This window comes from Stegodyphus dumicola, chromosome 12 (genome assembly GCF_044657685.1).
Source record: "Stegodyphus dumicola isolate Sdum_Otavi_A_Nest chromosome 12, ASM4465768v1".
Classification (NCBI taxonomy): Eukaryota; Metazoa; Arthropoda; class Arachnida; order Araneae; family Eresidae; genus Stegodyphus; species Stegodyphus dumicola.
Window position 1 is genome coordinate 52,233,766 of NC_140779.1, and position 13,793 is coordinate 52,247,558.

A 13,793-nucleotide genomic window follows, 5' to 3' on the forward strand; every position below is an offset into this window, starting at 1 on the left:
ATGCGTCATTTCTCACTTAGTCACCAAAACTCTCATTAATTTGACAGACACCTTAATTGACTGATTGACTTCTCACAAATGTGTCCTCGGTCTTACTGTCATCGTTTCCTCATTCATTTACAGAGTCATTTGGCTTATATTACATTTCTAGTCTCTCATATTCAAACTTGTCATCATCAATATTTTCATAAACTCCTTATCCTATCTTCTCAACACTTTCAATTAAATTAAATCCAAAATTTGGGCTGAAGTTGTGAGGTTTATTATAATAACCAGTTACTTTTATGTTAATACTTTTCTGCTCTCTCTATTTTTTCGTTGACTTTCAGCAGAATTTAAATTAGGCTAAATTTAAATAGAGACATCAACCAGTACTTGAAGAGTTTGAAGAGTATAAATTGGCATAAGTAGTGCCGTGTTGAACCAACGATTCAACAGCTCTTTAAGGTCTACATTTGTTAGCTGTTGTATTTAAGCTGCTGTAGGTCTACATTTGATAGCTGATGAATGATTATTTATATATTTCCAGTTTAGCGTTCAACAAAGGCGAATTGTAATGAGCCGAAGCTTCCAGACATAATTCTAATTGAGCTCCTGCAACTGAAGTTTGCTGCATTAATATGAATCTTTGCAAGTAGCAGTATGGAATTTTTAATAATTTTTAATTTTTGTCTGGGATTTGCAAGAAGTACCAAGAAAATTTTTAACTGAGTTAATTAAGTTATGCAGTCCAAGCCTTTAATTAGTTTGTGGCAATAATAGTTCATCTTCACAAGACAAGTTTAGGCAGTATAAAGAAATTATGTTACGCCAAATCTTAAAAGCTGCATCAGTTTCATTTATTGGCATTTTGCTTTGACTGTGATGAGCAATTACCCGTTCGTTAAATGAAACGAAAAAAAAAGAAGTTCCTAACTGCACTAAGCAAATGCTTCAATTGAAATTAAATGAAAGCAAAATGCTTGAATTTCCTCTTCAAATTTTTATTTTCCTGTTCTTAAAATATGGCTTCAACTGTCCCTATTCTTGGGGCTTAGAATAGTCAAAGTTTTACATCATAATTTGCTAACGAAAACTGGACTGTCCTTTTTTATTCTTTGAGAAATTTAATGTACCTGTGTTCAAAATAGGCATGTTAGCTTTCTCTTTTTTAAAATTTGTCACCTTCTCAATCCCCCATTTTCTTCATTCTGATTTTCCGATGTTCACAAGTGGTCTTTCTGTTTACTTTTGATTTCACTGTTTTCATGCCAGTGGCAATCCTCATCTCTGAGTTTATCTTTCAAATATGTTATTTTGTTTAATCCTGAACATTTTATCCTAAAGGGGCAATTTGCGCAGAGGAGCTATTAATTTCGTTCTGGCATTTTGCGTTGGTTCACTATAAACGGCGTGTCAATTTTCAAATTGTTGCCACCAAATAGTAAAGCCCTGCATTATATTTAAAGAAATTAATGTATGTATGAATGTATGTATGTTTCTCGCACTGTGAAAAAACAACGGTACCTAGGAAAACCAAATTTTGAATAACGTAGTGCTCCACTTGAATATGGGCATCTAGGAGCCCAAATTTGGAACACTTTAACGAATTTTTAATTAACAAACTCAAAACGATTTCAAAGCAAGCAATGGCAGCACTATACGGGGAAAAAAGTGTTTATTTCTAGCGCTCGAGACTTAAATTATTTTATGATATTGCTGTTGAATTCAATTTTATGGTTTAAGAGCGAAGAATATGATATTTAATAAATAAAGGTAACACACAAAAAGTTAAAAAAATGCCCCTTTGGGCGTAATATAAAATATGAAAGTTTTCAGGTTTTTTTTTATAATTTTTTTATGAGTGTTGGCTAAATTAATTTTTTGTCGAGGGAAAAAAGAGAGAGAGAGCACTGTGCCGAATGAAATTTACTAAATAATACTTGTAGATGTAAAAAGTTATTAAAATGAAAATACAGTGATTTCACATTAAAACTCATAAATTAAACGAAAGCAAAATGCTTGAATTTCCCCTTTAAATTTTTATTTCAGGAATAGTTAATCTCTGTAAGCGTGATATAAAATAAAATGCAAGTTTAATGCGAAATGATGCAAGTACTGTGAAAGAAAATGGTATTGTCAACTTTTAAGTAAGAGTTGTATTTTGAGTGTTGGACAATAAACTATGAGGCATTCATTAAACAAAACAATTTAGTGACTATGATGCAAAAGCTGAAATTCATAAAGAAAAGTATGTGAAAAGGGAAATGGGCAAGGAATTTTGTTGACATGATTTAAATAATACAAATTTGAGCCTGGCAAAAGAAATGCTTGATGAAATTTAAAATGCCGCTTTTATAATAACATTAAACAAATGAAATGGAAGAATAAATGTCACGAAGTAAAATTGGGCAATATTGTATACTAGGTAATATTCTCAAAATAAACTTTTACATTAAAAAAAGGTGAAAAGAGTTGATTTAGATTAATCATTCCTAAATGAATAAACATATATTATAAAAATAAGTTAGCAAAGAGAAACTTATTATAAAATACAGACTATTTCAAACATGAAATAATAGTCATAATTCTTTTCATTGAGTTCGTATACTAATAACTGGTAAAGCAGTGCTTGACTTAGAGTTTACTTTTAAGAAGAAATATGCAAAAATTCAATGAAAATTTCGTACAATGTGCCTACTTCTTTTTCAGCCAAAAAATAACTAATTAATGTTGAACTAAAAAAGGAGGAACTGAAGTGTTCACGTCTACTTATTTTCAATAAGCAATGGACTAACTTCTTCAAAATCGTTAACTGCAAATGAAAGCTTAGTAATTAAATACAAATAAGCAGATTACATTGAAGTATAGTTTTAAAAATATTAAAAACACGTTGAAGCATTTAAATACATTGATCAAACACGATCATCTCTGAAAGTGTATAGTTTTTTATAAGAACGTAATTAAATAATGGTACTGAGCATCAACCTTAGCCACGTTTTCTGAGAAAGAAAAAACAAAATCATCTGAAGCACTAGATGGTCGTCTTTGTAAAGTTTCAATGTAACACTCATAATAGGAATTATATCAACGGTATTGAAAGATCTCCCTCTTATCCTCTACGTCATGTTTGACTACTAAAAACTAATTTTTTAGAGCTCCTAAGAACATGTTTCCATTATCACTCAACAACATAAAATCTAGAGTCTTGAGAATTATTAATGTTCAAGTCCACGCATGTCAAACCTCAAACCTCAAAGAATGTCCTTTTTTAGTTCAACATTAATGTTAGAGGATATATGATGGATAACTCGCTTAACACAATACATATGATATGGAACTTTTGTGTAGTTATTGAAGGGCAAGTGTTGAGTAAAAGTCAAGTAAAAGAGATTTTCATGTGTCCCCTCTGAATAACTTAAGCTATTATGAGGCTGCGTTAAAAAATAGGGTTATGAATCTTCTGACAAACTAAAAAATGATTCTTTGGCGTTAACTCTTCATATGTAAACATTTTATCCTTAAAATCTATCGCACGGATAGCTTCAGTCTGTGCCAGATGGTGTTCTAAGACAGACGCGCAAACTTATGAAAGGGCAAAACCCATCTTCCAACGGTCGTTCAATACTTGTCAACATCAGAATCCCTCTTTTGCAAGATCTATTTTTTCACAATTTCGCCCTATGCCTCTTCCACCTCCCTCTCCCTTTCATTTTCTTTTTCTGTTGCTTCTTTTATTTTTTCCTCTTCTGCATCCTTTCAGAAATCAGCGAAAGGAAGGATTTCTAATCTGAAAAGATCATTCGGCAAGGGCCTGGGCCCAGATGGTGCCACGGCCGATAAGCCTTGCATCAAGGGTAAATGGCACATCGCCTGTCAACGTTCCAACTGGTGTGCGACTCTCAGCAAAGCTTAGATATATACATTTTTTTTTATTTCTTATTTTCTTCGTGCCAACCCCCCTCTCATTCCCCTTCTCATTTATTATTTAGGAGTCAGTGGCCGTCTGTCGGGGTGGGGTAGGGGCTCGTAGGGATGTAGAGGAGCTTTAGGAAGATCAATGGAAGTTAGAAAGATGTGATACATCTCCAAAGAAGACAAAAAAGCATAACTGATGAGTTTTTCGCTGCCTCGTTAGGAACAAGCACTGCTCTTCAAAGATGCCCTTTGTGATCCAGTGTGGAATCTGTTCCATCACTTTTTTCCTAGTTATGCCGAGATTTATATTTTTAGATTCATCATTTTCAGATCAGTTATCAGATATCTGAAGGAATTCGTTTTTCATTCGTGACGCTTGCTGTTAGTAATTGCATTAAAACCTGAAGATGCTGTCAGTTCTTTAAATTTAAGCATTTGATATTGATATTTTGGTCCTAGACTATGTCTTTAATTTATGCGAAACCCAGCATTTTTTATAAGCATATTTGGGTCGATGATAAATGGATAGGCATAATTAGAGAATTATAGATAAATCATAGGTATGCAAATAGCGACATTGATAAATAAGAAGCTAGTTATTGAAGGTATAGTAGTAGGTAGAGTCAATATCATTCAGCTATGTTTTGGTAAATAATAGATTAAAAAAATATTATTAAAAACCAATTTTTGATAGAAAAAATAAAAGGGAATGTGATTGAAATTCTAAAGAAAGGAAACATGTAGGATACTTTAGAAGTAAATAAATTAAATTAAGGATTAGGAAAAATCGACTTCGAAATTATTAAGCAAAAATATGTTTTGGAAAAGGAAATTATTGTTGAAATATTAAAATTCACTAATAAATTATTCATGTTTTAAAAAAGCATCTTAATTAATGTCTTATTATTTAATAAAAGTTAACAACATTAATTTTAAATTAATTATGAGTTAAATTTAAATTTAAATGAAAAATATAAACTGTTTTGAAAATTTGTAATCTGCTTCATTACTCTTAATTATATGCTCCTCACAATTATTACATTATTATTACTCTTAGTTGCATAGACATAATCAAAATCCTATAGAAGGGCATTTATTATGCCATAATGTTTTTGAATACAAGGACATATGCTAGTTTGCAAAACAAGATTTACCTATGTTATTTTTGAAAATTCTATCATATCAGTAATATTATAAATAAGCCTTGTTGGCATTAAAAATAAGATTAAATTAATTCCCGAGAAATAGAACCAAAGTAATGCTCATTTTATTTTGTATAAGCAGCTGCAATAAGCTTTCACCGAAATTTGCGTTTAAAATTATGGCCTACTAAATTTTCAATTGAAGGTAATATAACTGTTATCTCTGACGTACAAAAACACATAAACATCATACGAATATCAACAAATAAATTATTTGATTTATTTACACCTGCTACTATATATTTTTTAAAATTTATAGCAAACAGACTGTATTTTGTCTAAAATTTTTTACTTGTTTTGTCTTTATTATTATTTCTTCATGCAGTAGGTTTACAGTTTTATCAACGTACTGTTTCTGAGATGTTATAATAAAAAAAAATCTGTTTTTTAAATCTTATATTGAATCAAACAATCCTTTCTGCTAAACATTTTGACGTTTGTAATTAGCTACTTATCCCTACGGGTATTTTTACTGCTTTTAAAATGGCGTTTATTTGAAAAATAGCTCCTACGGCAACAGAAATAGGGAGCAAATGAAGTCCATAACGTTTATTAGGTGACTCTTCAGACATCCTAATGGGTAACTGGGGGTGCTATCCTGAATGGGAATCCCGTAACTTCACATAATCGGTCACTCAAGTCGTCTCTTGAGATTCTTAAGGGGGTTAGGTACAAAATTTCCATCTTTTCCAAACTGAAGTAAGAAACGTGGATACAGGAAACTCTACTTTTACAAACATATTTATGACTAGCAGCTGGTTTATAAAGTCCGTAAATTGAAAATTAATGCCTTCGTCATTCTTAAGTTTTTATTATATTAAAACTAACAGGAGTTTATATTTGCAAGTAGCAAGAGTTTTGCCCAGGAGACAGTTAATCTGTCATAAAGATGCAGCGGAGGAATTTTGACTTGGAATGCGGAACATGCCACGATACACAAAATTGGCAGTCTCTCTGCTCGTTCACGTGTCGATCTTATGCAGAGTCAGTGACGATTTTGCACAGGCGACAAATATGACTTAAACCTCTGAAAGACGATAGCTAGTTTCAGTTCTAAGCAGTGTTACTCCTGTGAATGTAAGTCTTGTGGTCAAGCTCACATTAATCATCGTTTAAAATTAGGTTTTATTTAGCATTTTTTTCCTAAATGCAGTTTGTTTCAGTATGTGTACGTGATTGGCTAGTAATGCTCAGTTTGAAAGAAATGAGCAAGTGCTTTGAGAAATCCTTAGACTGCAGAACTGTCGTTTATCGAGATATTAAATAGCAGGTTTTATGATCTGTTGATTGCTAAAAACAATCATAAATTTTTCTCAGTGAAAAGGAGTATTTTTATTTCAATAAGATTTCCTATTTTATTTTATCAAAAACTCATATATGAACTTTCTTCGGTTAGTATAGGCGTATTGGAATAATATGTTCGAGATAAAATTCAACTCATAGTGTTATAAAAAATTCGTTCTAAGTTTAATTTTTCGTGCTTTTAACCGTTAATTTCTGTATACGTAACTGGTAATCTTAAATGACATAGATTCAGTCCCTCTTATCTTTCCTTTTGTGATACATAACTGTTTCCTTATTTCTTAATGCTCGAGAACAGCTTTTTTGCTATTTCCTATTCTTTAAAATGAAGATTTTTCAAATTAAAGAAATTTTCTCTGAATTGCGTATTAGTTCATAATGGGAAATAAGCATTCATCTTCGTTTCATTAAACCCTGGTTAATAGACTAACTACAAAGGTGCTCATTCTCAATTTATTTAGTTTTTAAATTCCGCATTTTCGATTCATTACTTCTATGAGATGAATCTATTCCCAATCTGATGAATCATTGTCGATTTTATTTGCTCTCATTCAGTTCTCCTGAAAACCAACCAATTTTTTTTAACAGTTTCTTGCTGAAGTTTTATATGAGTGTTACTCAAACTCTATACTAAGCGAAGGTTAAATTTTTATCATTTTTTAAACTTTCCTTCCACCAGACTCGACGCGTATTCGAGAGATCCAGGCTAGAGTCGAGGCGAGGGCATAGCTCATTTTTCACGTCTCCAGTATCACAAAAAAAAAAAAAAAACTACTGACTCTATATTTCAATATTTCTTAACTATTGGTTTAGTTCCAATTCTTATGATAATATGTTACAACAAATCTGTAAATTTTACCTATTTTATTAGTATCCTTTTTAATTAGTTGGTTGAAGGATTAACTGATTGTGAGAAAATACTTTGAGTGTAATCCGTAACTTTTGTGTGTGTATTATAATCATTTAATTGATTAATCACTTAATTGATTAAAGAGTATTGTACAATGATTTTATAATTGATATTATTCACCATTATGTCTTCAAACAGGAATTTTAACTAAAAGAAATAAAATATAAATACCTCAAAGAGCAGCAAGCCATCTTTATATTTATATTTTGTTATTATTTTATGTAAGATATCTGCTTTCAACACTCTCAGGTCTTTTGTTTTCTGTAAATACAGGAAAAATAGACTTTATATTAGTCAAATAAAACAAATCGTAAAACAGGAATCATACAGCTGATATAAAAATAAAACAGCAAGAAAAACATTCCCATTTCACCAAAATAAAACTTCAAAACTGAGCAAAGAAATGTAAACTAATTATTTCCAAATTCATTGAATATGATATTAATATGTTACCCGAAAACTCTATCTATAATAAAAATCCATACAAAATTTCCAGATAAGAAGAATGAAAGCCACTAAGTACAGGACAGTTTTAAATATGGTTATGAATGATGATATAAATATGAAAGTTTGTTCTTTAGTTTTATATGCCTTTATTTAGTTTAAAGTTTAAATATGAAAGATTTAAATATGGTTATGAAACTCAAGCCCATGAAGTCATATTTTCTAAACAGTCATATTTTCTATTAAATTTTTAAAGAAATTATAAAGTATTTTTTCCCACATTTCTGTATACCTTCGTAGTGTAACTGGGAACGCGCTCGGGAGGACCAATGTTCAAATTTCGGCGAGGCCATAGCACATTTTTCACGTTCCAGCATTGATATAACCTAATGATTCTGCAAGTGGCTCCCGAACTAAAAGGTCGTAGACGATAATTCGTCACCACCAGGATTTGGCGATTGGGTTCTTTCATCTCCAATCGCCCTTTAAAAGGGGGTATATAAGGTATTTCCTCCTTTCTTTCCGCATGCCTTCGTACTGTAACTGGAAGCGCGTTCGATGCTTGTTCGGGATGACCGGAGTTCGAATCCAGGCGAAGGAACTGAACTATTTCCCATTCTTGCCTAATGACTCATCATTAGGTTATAATCATCACCAAAATTAATGCGAAGTTCATCCTGAATCCATTCATCCTTGAATCAAGCTTACATTTTGAGCTAATTTTCATAACGAATAAAAGTTCTGTTATGTGTGTGTGTGATTATGGGAAAGCCTCGAGGGCTATCTGCCTAAGGGGAGGGATGCCTTCGTGGAGGACTTTCTAAGGGAAACTGGCTCGTATACATGTTACACATGGGGAAAACCACGAAAACGCCCATGCAGCCAGCCCGTTCGCGGGATTCGAACCTCGGACCGAACTACCAGTGTTCAGCGACTTTACCGCTCGGCCGCTGGTGGGCCTTAAAAAAAGTTCTGTTATGAAAAAAATACAAATTCAAGAAGATGGGTGTCTAATCTTATTCTGTGTACGGAAAATATTTTCTTATAATTTTCAATAAAATAATTAAAATCTTAAATTATAGTGCAAATTTATGAGTGGAAAGTTGCATTGTTTATATATTCAATTTATATTTAATTTAATAAGACAGATATATGCACTAGTACGTCAAAATGATGTAAAATATTTCGAATCAGAATTTAATTATTATGTTTTTTCTGCGGATAAAGAAATTAAAAATAGTTTTAGAATTCGCATAAATTTTCATAATATAATCATTCTTCTCTCTTGTTAATGGAATGCAAAATTTTGTCAGCATAAGAGTAAAATTTCATATTACTACTATACTTTCTCTAAGGATTAAGGAATTAAAAAGGAGTGTAAGAATTGATATAAATTTCCATATGAGTTGCGATTCTAGAAATATAAACTATATATCAGGTTCTAGAATATAAACATTATATGGAGGTTCCTATATATGCAGCTTCCAAATAATTAACAATTTAACTGAAATACTCTCACAGTGTTTAAAAAATATTCGTTACAATTTTAAGCTTGCTTTTACTTATAATTCAAATGAAGTTAAGTTAGAAAGGTAAGATGAATGTTCCGTATACAAGATTATTATCTGCGCTAAATCATACTAAAGCGTTAATATCAGCCATTTCAGAAACATGAAGTTACAATTTGAAATAGGCATCATATGCCAATTATTCTACAGTTTAATAACTTAGTATAATTTTAATCATATTGAAAATGAAATCAAAATTTATAGTTAATAAGTACAGTTTATTATTCGGAAGATTAAGAATACAACGATATTATAGCTTTTAAACGACATTTTTCAGTATATTTCACTATTTTTTTATCAAAAATAGCTTCATGTTTGAAGAGAAAAATTTAGCAACAGAAAAACTGAGTCTATGACTTCTTACATGAGTCATTTTGATTCACATACTAAAAAAACTCAGCATTTGAATCATACTTTTCTATTCAAGGTGGTAGATTTTTTTGGGTAGGAAGGGGAAGCGGGGAGTGTGAAATGAAAGTCAGAAAAAGGTCACCTTGAATCAGGACTTATCACCTTTGACAGTCTTGATAATAAAGTGAAGAAGCGATCCCAAATTAGAATGCAGCGCGTTTACTACAGAGTTTTGAGGTTTGGAATGCCTTATCTCAAGATCCAACTGTCAAGACTTGCCAAGTTTTGCAAGACCCTTCTAAAGTTGAAACAACTATTAATCAGTATGATGTGGTAATCCTTCATAATGGTAAATCTGCTGAAGTACAACTGTGGAATCATTAATATATCGTAAAAAGCAATTTTGGAATTTTTACAAACGATGCTTTATATAAAATCTGCACAATATATATATCAAATTCTTGCCGTATTCTGATAAAATGAGGTTAATAATAATTTCTTTTTTCATAAATATTTCAATAAAATTTTGATTAAAAATTATTTTCAAAGCTCTTAATAATGGGATATGTGCCATTATTAGTCTATTTTCCTTTTTCGCACAACTTTTAAAATATATCGAAATATAATTTTAAATTTAATTTTATTCTCTGACAAAACACGAAGTTGAAATCAAAAGCATTCATTGAGTAAATTTTTCAGATTTGAATTTAACTTTGTTTTGAATTTTCCTCCTAACTTATTTGTTTCCTTTAAGCATAAACTGGATAAGATAATTTCCAAAATATTATGTATATTCTTCTATCAGAAGAAAATTAAGGTGAAAGGACATCAAAACATTGAAGAGAAATCATGTAATAGTACAGGAAAGTATTTAACCTTTTATGTTAAAGCTGATGTTAAATTAAATAAACTACACTTCCCAAAACATTGTTTAAAGGAACAAGGATCTGATGAGGAAAATGCAATGAAGCCGAAGATATACAGATAATTAAAAATCCCAAGAGACATTTGTGTGAATTCCATCCCAAAACCTTTCTCATGCGTTCTTATGTTACGATGTATTTTAAATTTCTGTAGAATTTAATAAGTAAGTCAGCATTTCCAAGACATATCTATGTGTCCCTTTCATATGTGTCTTAGAACTGTATATGCACATATATCGTTCTAAGACATACATATGTCTTATGGACAGAATTTATGATGCAATAATAATTTTTAGGTAATAAAAGTATGAGAACATTTAACATTCTGTAAACGTAAACATTGATCAGCTGAGAGCATCCATTCCACATACATTACTTTCTCTTCGCCTTTTCTTATGTAAGATAACATAATAGGCTTCATAAATTTCCTTTCTCATTTTAACTGAGTTTTAGAGCCTTGCTTAAAATTTATTATAATGCTATCCACATTTTCTTGATTCTGATACCTTGAAGATATTGTCTTGTATATAACTGATACATCTTTTCATGCGGAATATAGAGACTATTTTTTTATGTGTAGAAGCCAATTATTGTACTATTCAGTTAGTTAAGACCCCCCCCCCCAAAAAAAAAAAATTCACAAGGTCCGCAATTTCTTGCTCGGCATCAAATAATAAATTTTTAATCTCCATATAAAACTAAATTTCTTTGAGCCTTATTTAATATAGTGAATATGGGAGACATATAAAAATATATTTATATGTAATTCATACCTGATTAGATATAAAAATGAATTTACAATACATCTACATATAAATATGGATACACGATGCATACAGGATTATATGTAAATTTAAATTTACAGTACATAAATACATACAAATATGGATTTCTGGAGATAATAGTTTCTATATTAAATGTTCTTATATGTCTAAATATATTTATATTGTATACAGTCTAAAAATGCAGGAGAGGGATATATTTAAATGTAATGCACATAGTGTAAAAATGCATAATTTTCCTCAAACGTCCAAACACGCACAGACGTATACTTAGATATACACTAAAATTAAAACTATAGAATACCTAGAACTGCACTGCTGATTACTTGTTGTATGCTATGGAAATTCAAAAAGAAAAAGGCCGGGAAGGGGAGCACTAAATGCATATTTACCCTCCCACTCAATGACAACACGGTAGCTATAGGAGGATAAGTTTACAAATGAAAGGAAGTCCTCTCTTTTGCCCATCAAGAGTTAATGACACTTAAGGGAACAATAGCCAGCAAAGATTTCAAAAGTGTCGTGATGTCTTCATTAAGTGTCTTTGCTTACTTCCCAGCCGACTTGTAAAGGTAATGACTAACTAAATGTTTTAGAAACTCTTCCCCTTTCCCACAATTCTAGCTCTTAAATGTACAGCGGCCGAGCACAAAAATAAATTTTAAAAAATGCTAAATACCTTTTCTGACCCCTAGCAGTTTTGGATATTAATTTCTCATCAGTGTTTTGTTATGGCAACGAAGGCAGGGGTGGGGAGTGACAGCACTAAGGACATTATTAGGAGAATGCTTTGTGAATTTTAAAGATAAATCGCTCGTTTTAAAAGTTTTCTGGAGATAAAGCGTTGCCAAGTGGTTGAGGGAAAAACCTGGTTTACTCCTCTTTAACATTTTTAAGAAATCTGTGTCGAATTTTTTTAATTTCTTAAACGAGATTTAAAATTATATTTTAACAGGTTTATATTTTAACATCCACTCGTCCGGTATTTCGGATTAAATTAAAAATTTCATTAAATAATTTCTGTTGGCACACACATTATGTGTTTTGCTCACGAATCTGAATATTATTACGAATTTTTTACTTAGATAAGTAATTTTAGTGGAATTATAAGTGAAATTGTTGTATTTTTCTATGTAATATAGCGCGAGACAAATTTTAAGAGAAAGCTATGCCAGAAAACTAACAATACAGGGGCAAGTGCATTTCACATTGAGTAAATGGTTATCTCAGTAATTTGCCGAGATATCGCCAAGCTAACAACACAGCGACTTATTTTGTCGCGAAATTAGGTGAGAAATGGCCAAAAGTCGCCAAAATTGGAGGCCAATTGGCGAAATTTGCGTCCGGTCCCTTTATCACCGTAATAAGTATCGTAAGTAATTAAATGTAATTGGCCACTATGTTAGCTGTAACCATAACTCCACATTCTTACTGTTTTCCAGGAATTGCAAGAAGCAGAAAGTACTAGAAATATCTCACGGCCGGTTGAAAACTAAAAAAAGGCCGGTGAGAGAGCGAGTTGTTTAGTTCCGCGTGAACTGAGATATCCGAGTTCGTTTTCTCTTTAGATGCGCGTTGTGTTTAACGTTCTTAGTAGTTTGATGTGTAACTACTGATCATATTGTTGAATACTGCGAACATTCGTACGAATATTTCCGTGGAAAATCCCAGAGTTTTGAAATATTTCTTTTGATAAAAATAAATATTATTAACCTATTATAGGACTTGTACATTCAATCTATTACAAACCCGTACGCAAGCAGCAATATATTTTATTTGGCGCAGAACTTCTCGTCTATAGTTTCAGATTTTATGCTTAACGTCGGTGTACAACTGACTATCATTATTTCCAACGCTTCATCATTCTTAGTTTTTAACAAATGTATTCGGCACCAAACCAAAGGCATGAGAGAGCATGTTTGGTAACTTTCACTTGCAAGCATTTCCTAGATTCTTTTTTCAGTGGTTTATACCGAGATAATAAGGAAGTATGTATATTCTTTGAGATTTATGTAAAAGATTTGTTAGCTGAAAATGATAGCATAGGGTTTCTCAAAACCCAAAGCACGTCAAACCTTAAACATATTTTTCAAAATAATAATTTCACAGTTACATTAATTTTGATGCCGCTCTGTCCTTGTTTTTCACTGGATTGCTTGCTCATAAAATAATTCTAATAAATATTTCCCACTGCAAAGGCCCAATAATTGCCGAGCGATAAAATCATTGAACATTGGTCTTTCTGGTTCGATTACAGGACAGCGGGCTGGCTGCACGGGCGTTTTCGTGGTCTTCCCCACGTGCAACGTATGCACGAGCTAGCTTCCCTCAGTAAGTCGTCCATGAAGTCATCCCTCACCTTAGACTAGACAGACCTAGTGTGCTTGATCCATTTCCTTACTAACCACGGAAAC

At 31.7% G+C, this 13,793-nt stretch overlaps 1 long non-coding RNA gene across 4 annotated transcripts in view; it reads right to left on the minus strand.

Moving 5' to 3' along the window:
* LOC118199411 (uncharacterized) overlaps positions 1-13,793 on the minus strand; it is an 808,537-nt gene that overhangs the window by 566,373 nt on the left and 228,371 nt on the right. For all 4 annotated transcript variants that reach the window (XR_015044440.1, XR_015044441.1, XR_004759932.2 and 1 more), the window contains exon 2: positions 7,483-7,572. This is a non-coding gene — a long non-coding RNA (uncharacterized LOC118199411). The remainder of the gene's footprint in view (positions 1-7,482; positions 7,573-13,793) is intronic.